The sequence below is a fragment of the Balaenoptera physalus genome, assembly GCF_965194825.1.
Source record: "Balaenoptera physalus genome assembly, chromosome: 19".
Classification (NCBI taxonomy): domain Eukaryota; kingdom Metazoa; phylum Chordata; class Mammalia; order Artiodactyla; family Balaenopteridae; genus Balaenoptera; species Balaenoptera physalus.
This window is the reverse complement of record NC_138900.1, coordinates 2,896,132-2,906,738: the sequence shown is the minus strand read 5'-3', so window position 1 is coordinate 2,906,738 and position 10,607 is coordinate 2,896,132. Positions and strand designations below refer to the sequence as shown.

The following is a 10,607-nucleotide window of genomic DNA, read 5'->3' as shown; positions in this document are numbered from 1 at the left end:
TCTTAGATCTCTCTATTTTTGAAACCTTACTCTGCCACTCTAGCTGTCAATCTTGAGGAAATGAAAAGAATGAAACCAAGAGTTGGCCCGGAATTTTGCACCACTGAGAACAACCTTCAGAATTTAGGGTGGCACCTCCTTCTCTGTATTTCTGTTTATCCACTTCATCCCTTTCTGGTCATTTCCTTCCCCCTCTCAGGCCACAGTGGGGTTAGTGTAGCTGCAGAAGTACATTCAGTGGGACGGGAGCCCCCCCGAGTGCAGGCCCGTGAGGGAGGAAGCTGGCAAAGCAGCAGTATTGTTGTGTGTTTCAGTCACCACCAATCCAGGGATGAAAGTGGTACCTAGGGAGGGTATCCTTGTGAAAGAACAAATAAGCATTACATGAAGGTACTGAGGGGATGTAGAATGGAGGGAGATGAGACAGGCAGTGTGGTTATGAGACTGGGTTCCTTAAGCATGTGAGGAAAAGACTGAGCCAATAATATATATACATTGATGCTGGTGTAGTCCAGGCTTTCCACTGTTGCAGGATTATTTGTAAGCATAGAAGAGGGAAAGGCTAGAATGAGTCCTAGGGGTTGGTTTTGATTTAGAACATTTGTGAATAACTCATAGATCATTATAAAAATACACATGTGTATATGTGTACGTCTGTGTATTTTCACGTGTGTTTGCCCATGTGTATGCAACCTAAATATTAAAAGATCTTATTGCTGAGAGGCCTCAGAATCAATGACATATCGGTAGCAATTTGCAAAGATAATAGCAGATCTTGGTTTCTAAAAACTGATTTCCATTTGAAGGAATCAGTATTCTTTAGAGGAAACAAAACAACAGCATAAAGATTTACAAGATATGTGGAATTATACTATAGTAAGATTCTTACATATTTTGTGAAATGGTCAAAAGAAGTTCTAACTAGAATCTAATACTTCGGGAATCACACCAATGGAAAATAGTTATACCCTAACGGTATCAAAGTTTAATGGTGTATTAAAAATACCAGGGCTCCCCTGGTGGTGCAGTGGTTAAGAATCCGCCTGCCAATGCAGAGGACACGGGTTTGAGCCCTGGTCCGAGAAGATCCCACATGCCTCGGAGCAACTAAGGCCATGCGCCACAACTACGGAGCTTGTGCTCTAGAGCCCGCATGCCACAACTACTGAAGCCCGCGTGCCTAGAGCCTGTGCTCTACAACAAGAGAAGCTACCACAATGAGAAGCCTGTGCACCACAACGAAGAGTAGCCCCTGCTCGCCACGACTAGAGAAAGCAGCACACAGCAATGAAGACCCAACTCAGGCAAAAGTAAAAACAAATAAATAAATAAATTTATTTTAAAAAATACCAAACTGTCCTAAAAGGAGGCAGAAGAAAAAAAAAAAACAAACAAAGAGAAAAAAACAGGACAGTGGAAATCTAAGACAAACATTTTTGTTTTTCGATGATGGAAAGTGAACATTTAAGTGACAAATATAAAGAGGGCAGTTTCATACACACACGACTATATATGATAGATAACCAGCAAGATCCTACTGTATAGCACAGGGAACTCTATATTCTGTGATAACCTATATGAGAAAAGAATCTGAAAAAGAATGAATATATGCATATGTAAAACTGAATCACTTTGCTGTACATCTGAAACTAACACAATATTGTAAATCAGCTATACTCCAATATAATTAAAAAAATATAAAGAGGGGAGTTTCTCCTCCTGCTTTCATATTACTTCATCCTTCCAATCAACCAAAATCACCATCAAGGTCAACCATGTACAGAAAATCCAGGCTCAAAGGTGAAGCAACCCATCGAAGAACACTGATTTTCTGTGTAACAGTCAGCTTATTGGAAAAGAAGGGTGAAATAAAGATACAAAATAATATAAAAAACACATTCTCCATTTTACAGTTTTCTTCATCTGTAAAATAAAATCTACACACACCCTGGAGTAATATTTATCTGGACCAGTTTTGGAGTATGTGCCAATGTATTTCAGGTTTTAGCCACATAGAGATAAAACTTGCGGAAACCCTTCAGATATTCCTGAATAAAGGAGATTTCTTTCAGACACTGCAATGATCAAGAGGGAAACTGGTTTTATCAGTAATTTGCTGTATCTTTTTCCAGGTGATAATTTGATGGATTAACTTTCAGATATCCCAGTGTAGCACCACTATTAAATTGACTAAGTTCATTGGATTTTATGTAAAAGTTTGGTACTGAGGACAAACATCAAAATATTCCAATGTTCAGTTATAAAATAAGGATGTAATGTACAACATGGTGACTACACTGAATACTGTATTGCACCTTTGAGATTTCTAAGAGAGTAAAATTAAAGGCCTCATCACAAGAAAAAGAATTTTTGTATCTGTGTACGAAGATGGCAATTTATACTTATTGTGGTGATATTTTGAAATATATACAATACAGAATCTTTATGTAGTACAATTGAAACTACTATGATGTTGTATGTTATCTAATTCTATGGGTGGTAGACTATATCCTTGTCTTTTTTCCTGTCATATTCATATGCTCAGTACATATTATTTAACACCTATCATGGATCAACACTATTGACAAACAAGACAGACATGGTTCCCAATTCATGGACCTTACATGCTGTGGGAGGTTCTGAACCTACAAGTAAATAGAAATACATACAATATAATGTGAACAGTGTATGTTCACAGTATGTATCTAATACTGAGTAAAAAGTCACAAATTAGCAACGGTTATTAGTGAAGCTGTCTTCTACTGGGTTTGCCAAAAAGTTCGTCCAGTTTTTCCTTAAGATCAGAAAACGCGAATGAAATTTTTGGCCAACCCAATACATATTCATCACTTCAACCATGATTCCTAACAACTCAAGAGCAGAACCTAGGAGATCTCGATCACGAAGGATAAGCAAGAAGGGGCTAAAAGTGGGGAAACATGAAACCAGAACACGAGAGGTCTGTATCAACCACAGAGGAGAATCTACAAAGGCAGAAATATAAAAAGCAAAAATGGAATTCAGCACATAGAAGATGGCAAAGGTGACCACCAGCAACAAGATGGTGTGGGCAGCTCTGGTCTCTGTGGGGCATCTGTGGCAGCCAGTGGGGGTGTGAATACACTGCGCTCTCCGGTGGTGTCTGTGCAGGAGAAACATCGTGGAGCCACTGGACCAGATCACGAGGCCAATAAACATGGCATCAGAGATGGACCACAGGATGACCCAGGTGGCACTGGGACTTGAGGATGAAGAGAACCACTTCCCGAGTGTCAGTACCATTTTTCATGTCCTGTGGACAAGTGACTGTCACAGAAACATAGATATTCATTAAGAAACTGACCACCCAGCAGGTGCACCAGGAAGGACCAATGACCTTGGGGGCTCTTCTTCCCAGCATCGTCCGCTCCGCTCTCTGGGGATGAGGGTGAAGGACGGATAGGTGCTCAGGACACAGGTGGAGCACCAGGTGGTGCTGTGAGCCACTCTCTGTGCATAATATACAAATTTATTCCCAAGTCTGGAGAGGGTTTTTTCTTTGTTTTTTTTTTAAATAAAGGTTGCCACTGTGTGGGGAATTCCAGAGCAGAGAACAACCAGGAGATTGGCCATGGCCATGTGTGTAGGAATCATGTCTGTGGGTCTCTGCTTGTGGCTAGGCAAGATTGGAGAGACGCTGTGGAAGAAAAGGATGACGTTACCCAGAGACTCAACCACCGCCTGTGACAGAAAGATGGTTTTCACAGCCACCTCCCCTTGGTTTCTCAGGGCATCTTCGTGAAAAGACCTGGAGAGGACTTCAGAGGGTCCTGGGGCAGAAAGGAAGCTGTGCTGTTAATGCCATCAGCAGTCTTCGTACATAACCAACATTGTAAAGGGATTCCCACTCTTTTCTTCTCTTGAGCAGGGAGACACTATCATACTCCACAGGAGGGGCTCAATCTGGAGAACATACACATGACACCAGTTACACTTTTCACATTATACTGTATGTATTTCTATTTACTTGTAGATTCAGAACCTCCCACAGCATGTAAGGTCCCTGAATTGGGAACCATGTCTGTCTTGTTTGTCAATAGCGTTGATCTATGATAGGTGTTAACTAATATGTACTGAGCATATGAATATGACAGGAAAAAAGACAAGGATATAGTCTACCACCCATAGAATTCATGGTTATCCTGTCTATTGTAAGAATGTATTGACTGAAGAAAATAAAATGGAAATGCAAAAATATCACTGAGATTATAAAGTGTCTAACTAATTTTAATACAGTTGCAAGTGAATCAGTTGTTCACACTGGAGAACTCATAATTCATCAGAGTGACCAGATACAGAATACTTTAAAAAATTGGCAGGACTTCTGCTTTCTGGTTCCTCATATAATGAACTTGAAGTCACCACTCCATCCTAACAAGTAAAACACTGAATAGATTGAAAATTCTTGGATCTGTAAGAGAGGCAAGGATACAGGTGAAAACATCACTGCCTCCATGACTGGCGAGAAGGACAAGTGAATAGAGGGAATCAAGTCTTATTGGAGCAGAAACTCATGATGGAAACACCCCTGGAACAAGCCCTGGGGAAGGAAAACGTGCACTATATCCATGTGCACTGCTGCTAAGGTTATAAAATGCAACAACCACTATGGGAAACGTGGCAGATCCTACAAAAATTGAAACTAGAACTACCATATGGCCAAGTCATCCAAATTCTAGGTACATACCCAAAATAAGAGAAAGCAAACTTGAAGAGACATTTGCAAACTCATGTTCATATCAGTACTATTCACAATAGTGAAGAACTGAAATAACCCAAAGCTGATCTTCAGGTGAATAAGCAAACAAAATACTGTATGGTGTTTACCCACACTGGAATATTATTCAGCCCTTTAAAGGAAGGAACAGCATGGATGAAACTTGAGGACAATATGCCAGTGAAATAAACCCACCCATCACACACACAAAAATTGCTTTAGAATTCCACACACACATGTTATGTAAAGTGGTCACATACAGAGAATATCAAAGAAAAATGGTGGATACCAGTGGCTGGAGAGAGAGAAAATAAAGACTTTTTTTTCCTTCTAAAGCATATAGCGATTAATTTTGTAAGACGAAAAAAGTTCTGGAGATCTATAGCGTAACAACAAGAATATTCTTGACACTACTGACCCCTATACTAAGAACTGGTTATATAGTAAATTTATGATTTTTTTTTCAACAACACATTTTTTTCTTTTTTGGCTGCACCACGCGGCTTGAAGGATCTTAGTTCCCCCACCAGGGATCAAACCTGTGCCCCCTGCAGTGGAAGCTTGGCGTCCTAACCAATGGACCGCCAGGGAATTCCAACAACACATTTTTTAAATGTAGATTTTCAACATAACACAAATTAGTCAGAATAATACAAAACATTCTTCAAGATGAACTAATTTTTTTTTTTTTCTAACTGGGGTATAGTTGCTTGAACTAATTAGTTTTCTGACAAATATTCCAGAAAGAAAAAGCATATTAATGCTCATTTTTTATAGATAAGATTAAGGTTCTGTAGATATTACGATTATTAGTAGGATAACTGTATCTTATGTGCATTGTTTCTAATTACTGATAATGAGAAGTTTGAATTTTTTCCTGAAATTTAAAAATACAGACTACATTTTTTGTGAAAAAAAAAACCAAAATAACAACAACAAAAAAATTCAATAAACAACCTAACTTAATACCTCACAAAACTAAAAAAAGAACAAACTAAGCTCAAAGTTAGCAGAAGGAAGGAAATAAAGATCAGAACAGAAGTAAATAAAAGAGGTACCAGACAAACAATAGAAAAAAAAATCAGTGATACCAAGAGTTTTTTTGTTTCTGTTTGTTTTTGGCTGCGTCGCGGGCTGCAAGGTCTTAGTTCCCCTCGGCAGTGAAAGCGCTGAGTCCTAACCACTGGACCGCCAGAGAATTCCCACCAAGAGTTGATTTTTTACAGTGATAAACGTTCATTTTGTCACTTACCACTGGCAGGAATGTGTGGGAGGAGAACATTCACAGTCAGACACCTCAGGCATTTCCAACTTCCCTGCCGTCCTCTCTCCCTTTTCCCGCGAGAGCCAGCTGAATCTTTCCCTAAAAAACAAGAAACACGTTTAGATTCATCACAGCAACTCCTATTCTACCCTCTTCCTGGAATTCCGCTCTTCCACCACTGCGGTTGTCTTGCTCCTTCAGGATCCAGCCACTTGCTTTCACCTGCTCATAATCACCTGATGATCCCCTGCAGTCACCATAACTGACTCCCTCTCTTCATCTCAGAATAAAAACGACTTTTCTGTTTGTTCATCCCTTTATCCTCTGTCTTCCTAATGCATTGAGAGCTAGGTGAAGACAAGTAGTATTCTCCTTATTGGCTAATAGATCCTCAGCCCACAGTGTCTGGACACAGGGAGCTTCCTGTGATCAACACCTACATCACCTCCAACAACTGAGGGAGGAAATACAGAAGTTTATTTATTCTGAGCTCTCCTCTGAATTATAATTACCTGCAAATTCTCTGGCACTCCAGGATGCTAGGTTTTACTGTAGCCTCAATGAATCCCATAAAACCCTTTTTATTAACTAATGAACAGGCTTGAATCTCAGGTACAGTAAATCCTGATATGACCCCACTAGGATCCCCACGCTATACTCCCCAGGTCACTCCTCTGCTTGGCCTGAGCATGGGTGTGGGTGATCAAGTGAGGCAGGGTCAGCATGTGTCCTGCCCAAAGTTAGTGCGTAACCGCAGCTCCGAGGTCCTCTCCTGTTGGAGAACACTTCTGGTTTTCGCCCAGAGATTGAACATTAAGGAAGCACTCACCTCCCCGGTCTCTGCTGCAAAGCTCTGTGCAGGGAAGTGTCGATCAGGATGGGTCAGAGGCTCTTGAGTCTACAGTTACAGGGACACGGTCCACAGACCTGCTCTCCCCACAGAGATGCCACCATCCCGTCATCTGCTGTCTCGGCCACACTGTCTGCTTGGAGAGTGCGGGGCGCCTCCCGTGAGGAGCCAGCTTTATCCCCAGCGCTAATCATCGTCATCCTCCTCAGCTGATTAAGCAGTTAAAGAAGATCCTAATGAGCGGCCAGGCAGCAGGGGAAGAACCTTTTCTGCGTTCCCTGCGGAAAATCAAAGTTCAGAACCAAAGTTGTCCTCAGGCGTTAACGGGACACTCAGGGGTGCACCAAGGACTTCCTTTACTACATTTTCCAATAGGGTGTGTTCTTCAAAGCTTTTTCATCTCCACAAAATACGAATATCGTCTTGGATCAGGAGTCTTGTTCCAATGACTTTACGTCGTATGATTCTTGATACTTGTGGACCTTTTCATCTGGAACGCACCCCATTTCGAAGCCAACTTTCCCTTCTCAAAATGCTCAGTATCCCTAATGCCCATATGACCGCATGGGAAGATGCTGCCTTTACTGGGAAAAGTATTGGAGGATTTTATTGGAATGCAGTCACACGCATTTTCATATGGTCTATGTCAGCTTCCACCTACAAAGGCAAAGTAGGTGTGACAGAGACGACATGGCCCGTGACCTGAAACAGTTACTATCTTCCTCTTTAAGAAAATGTTTGCACCCTGCAGCTCCTTGTAATTTGCGACGTTTTTAGCGCCCCCTGTCCTCACATCTGAAAGTCCATGGCACACCCACTTCTGGGATAACTACACGCTTCCCCTGGGTTTCCAACAGGCTTTTCGCCAAGAAATTGTTCTTTTTGCTGTTTTTCATTTCCTATTGAGTATGTCTTCGTGATTTTATTCTACTTTCAGGGTTAATTCATTGCCTTCTCAAGTCATTATTAATGATGAGGAACTCATTGACTGTGTCAATATCAAAGGTCGTATCCCTTGTGGAAAGAAAAATGATTAGTTCAGCCAGAGGACAGACTATACACTCACTCATCACTTCTACTGGAAAGGATCCAAGATCTCATTCCATGTAGCTTTTTCCTAATTCTGTTTTTCTTCCTCAAATCTAAACTTCCTGGACACTGTACTGAACATGCCGGTTAGGTCAAATCATCCTTATACATTTTGTAGAAACACTTTCCTTTCATTCAAAAGAGTAATTCCGTTGAGAGTAAGTTCTGTGGTTATCAGATTAAAGATTCTTCTTCTCTTTAACATGTAAGACACATGAAGGTGAAGACCTTGTTGTTCTTCGCCTTCTTGTTTAGTATACCTGTTAGTGCAAGACCTCTCAAAGTGTGGCTATATCATAGATGCATTTCATGAAGAAAATATAATTATATTTAGTACACAATAATACTGAAAATAGCAAACCTTAATTTTCTTACAGTTCTCTTTCCCATTTCATCTTGTTTATGCTGTTCCTTTTCAGCCATTTCTTTTCCTAGTGGTATAAAAATGAAGAGATAAAACTAGGATTTCTGGGACGATCTAGGGTGCCTACAGGAAAGTCACGATACCAGAAAAGGACTCACTTGTACATGAACTTTGGATCTTCACAGCTAGTGAATACAAGACTAAATGAAAATTGTGTCCATGGAAAAATATCAAGCATTACAACATGCATGTCACTGGAGTCATGGAAGGAGTGGAGAGGGGAAAGGGATAGAAAAATTAATTGAAGACATATGGCTGAAAACCTCCCAACTTTTTTTTTTCTTTTCCTGAGAGTGTTCAGAAACTGCCTCGATCTTTTTTTTTCTTTTTTGGGCCACGCTGTGTGGCATGCATGATCCCAGTTTCCTGCCCAGGGATCGAACCTGTGCCCCCTGCAGTGGAAGCACGGAGTCTTAACCACTGGACCATCAGGGAAGTCCTGAAAACCTCCCAATTTTGATTAAAAAGAAAATCAACCTACTGATCCAAGAATCTCAACAAACCCTAAGCACAAAAGCCACAAATATTATACTTGGACAATATCATAATCAAACTAATAAAGGCTAAATGTAATGAGAAAATCTTGAAAGTTGCAAGAGAAAATGACATGCCATTCATAAGAATGGGTACCTAAACCTTAGGTGATTGGTTTTCTCAACAATCAAGGTCATATCCTCTGTGGGAAAAAAATTCAATCAGCAAACCCACACTACAGGCATACTGTCCACTTCTCCTCTAGAGGCACAAATACCTCACTTTTACTTCTGTGATTCTACTTCTTCCATAAATCAGAATTTTCCTGCAGAAACCTCCTTGTCACTCTGATTAGGTGACATTTTACACACAGAATGAATCATTATAATTGGAACTTCCCCTCATTTATAGTATCTATTCTCTTTACATTAAGTTATTTGATTATTCGATTAAATTATTATTTAATTAATTTTTCTTCTCTCTAGTAAGTAATATACATTAAAAAGTGCATGTGTTGTTCTCAAATTATTATGAACAGACACAGACTCTTTCAAAATATAGACATGAGATAAACATTTTGAATGATTGAAAATATTTTACTTATTGCAGAACAGTATTGACATAATATAGTTTCTCTTTTCTTCTTTGGAAATTAATTCCTCACTTACTATTGTAGAATAGACAATTGTATTCCAGGACTTTTCCCCCCTAGGGCTATAAAAAAATGAAGAAACGATGGTAGGAGCTTTCAGAAGAGATGGGTTTATTCTGCACAGTCCAGATAGAGGAAAGGATTCCCACGGACATGATTAGGGCTCCATTGGGATCTTGTAGCAACGTAGACCTTGAAGTGCACGGGGCAGTGCTCGGAGGGGCAGGTGAACTGGAGAATGACTGTGTATTGGCAACATCTCCAACTAACCCTAATGATGAGTATGGTGCATGGAGCTGCCTGTCCTAATATGACCATGTGCATGGAGCCACAGGAGCCTCCGAAATAAGCCCTCTGGACCACACATCAATTACTTGACTGGACTTGCTTTATTGGAAGATGTTTGACTTACCCACACTGAGAGAGCAGCGGTCAAGGAAAAATTGTCTGGGACAGTTTTCACCATCCTCAACACACATTTGCATGGAGCAAGAAGAAAATACTTTTTTTTTTTTTTTTCTCCACTGATATTGCAGTCTGGAATACTACAGAAACACACCCAACCTGTTACCAGAGTGTAGGTCTTTTCTCATCACAGAAAGAATTCAGAGACCAGACACGGAGGCCAAGAAAGCCAAGTGGGGATTTATTAAGCGATGGTACCCTCTCAGGAGGGAGAGCGGGCAGGCTCAGGTGAGCAGCTGCTCCCTGTTCCTTCGGCGAGCTGGTTAGACGGGGTGTGAAAATGATTGGGCAGAATATTCATGGAAGGGGGAGGGGTTTGGGGGGGTAATTTCCTGGATTTTGTCTCAGCTCCACCTTCCTGAGGGGAGGGGGAGTTTTTGTCCTTACGTGGTTTTGCTCGGAAGTGTCGTGGCATCGGTGCATGATGGGTCCTTTCTCTTTTTGCAAGGCTAATTTTATTGTAATGAGGACATAACGAGCGTAAGGTTACCTTCGGATGCTGGAGATTCCTGCCTTTCTGGGTCTGCCTCTAGGACCCCTGTCACCACAAGATGTATGGTTACCTGTCAGCCCAGAGGTTCCTGCTTTTCTTTGTTTGCCCCAAGCAACCTGTCATCTCAAGATGCTGCCCTG

General features: G+C 40.9%; 1 pseudogene across 1 annotated transcript; it reads right to left on the bottom strand.

Moving 5' to 3' along the window:
• Positions 1 to 2,705: 2,705 nt before the first annotated feature.
• On the bottom strand, positions 2,706 to 10,389 carry LOC309649620 (vomeronasal type-1 receptor 1-like; annotated as a pseudogene). Its single transcript has 2 exons — positions 10,362 to 10,389; positions 2,706 to 3,536 (listed from the first exon to the last, which is right to left on the bottom strand). The product of its transcript is annotated as a vomeronasal type-1 receptor 1-like (transcript).
• Between the last annotated feature and the right edge of the window lie 218 nt (positions 10,390 to 10,607).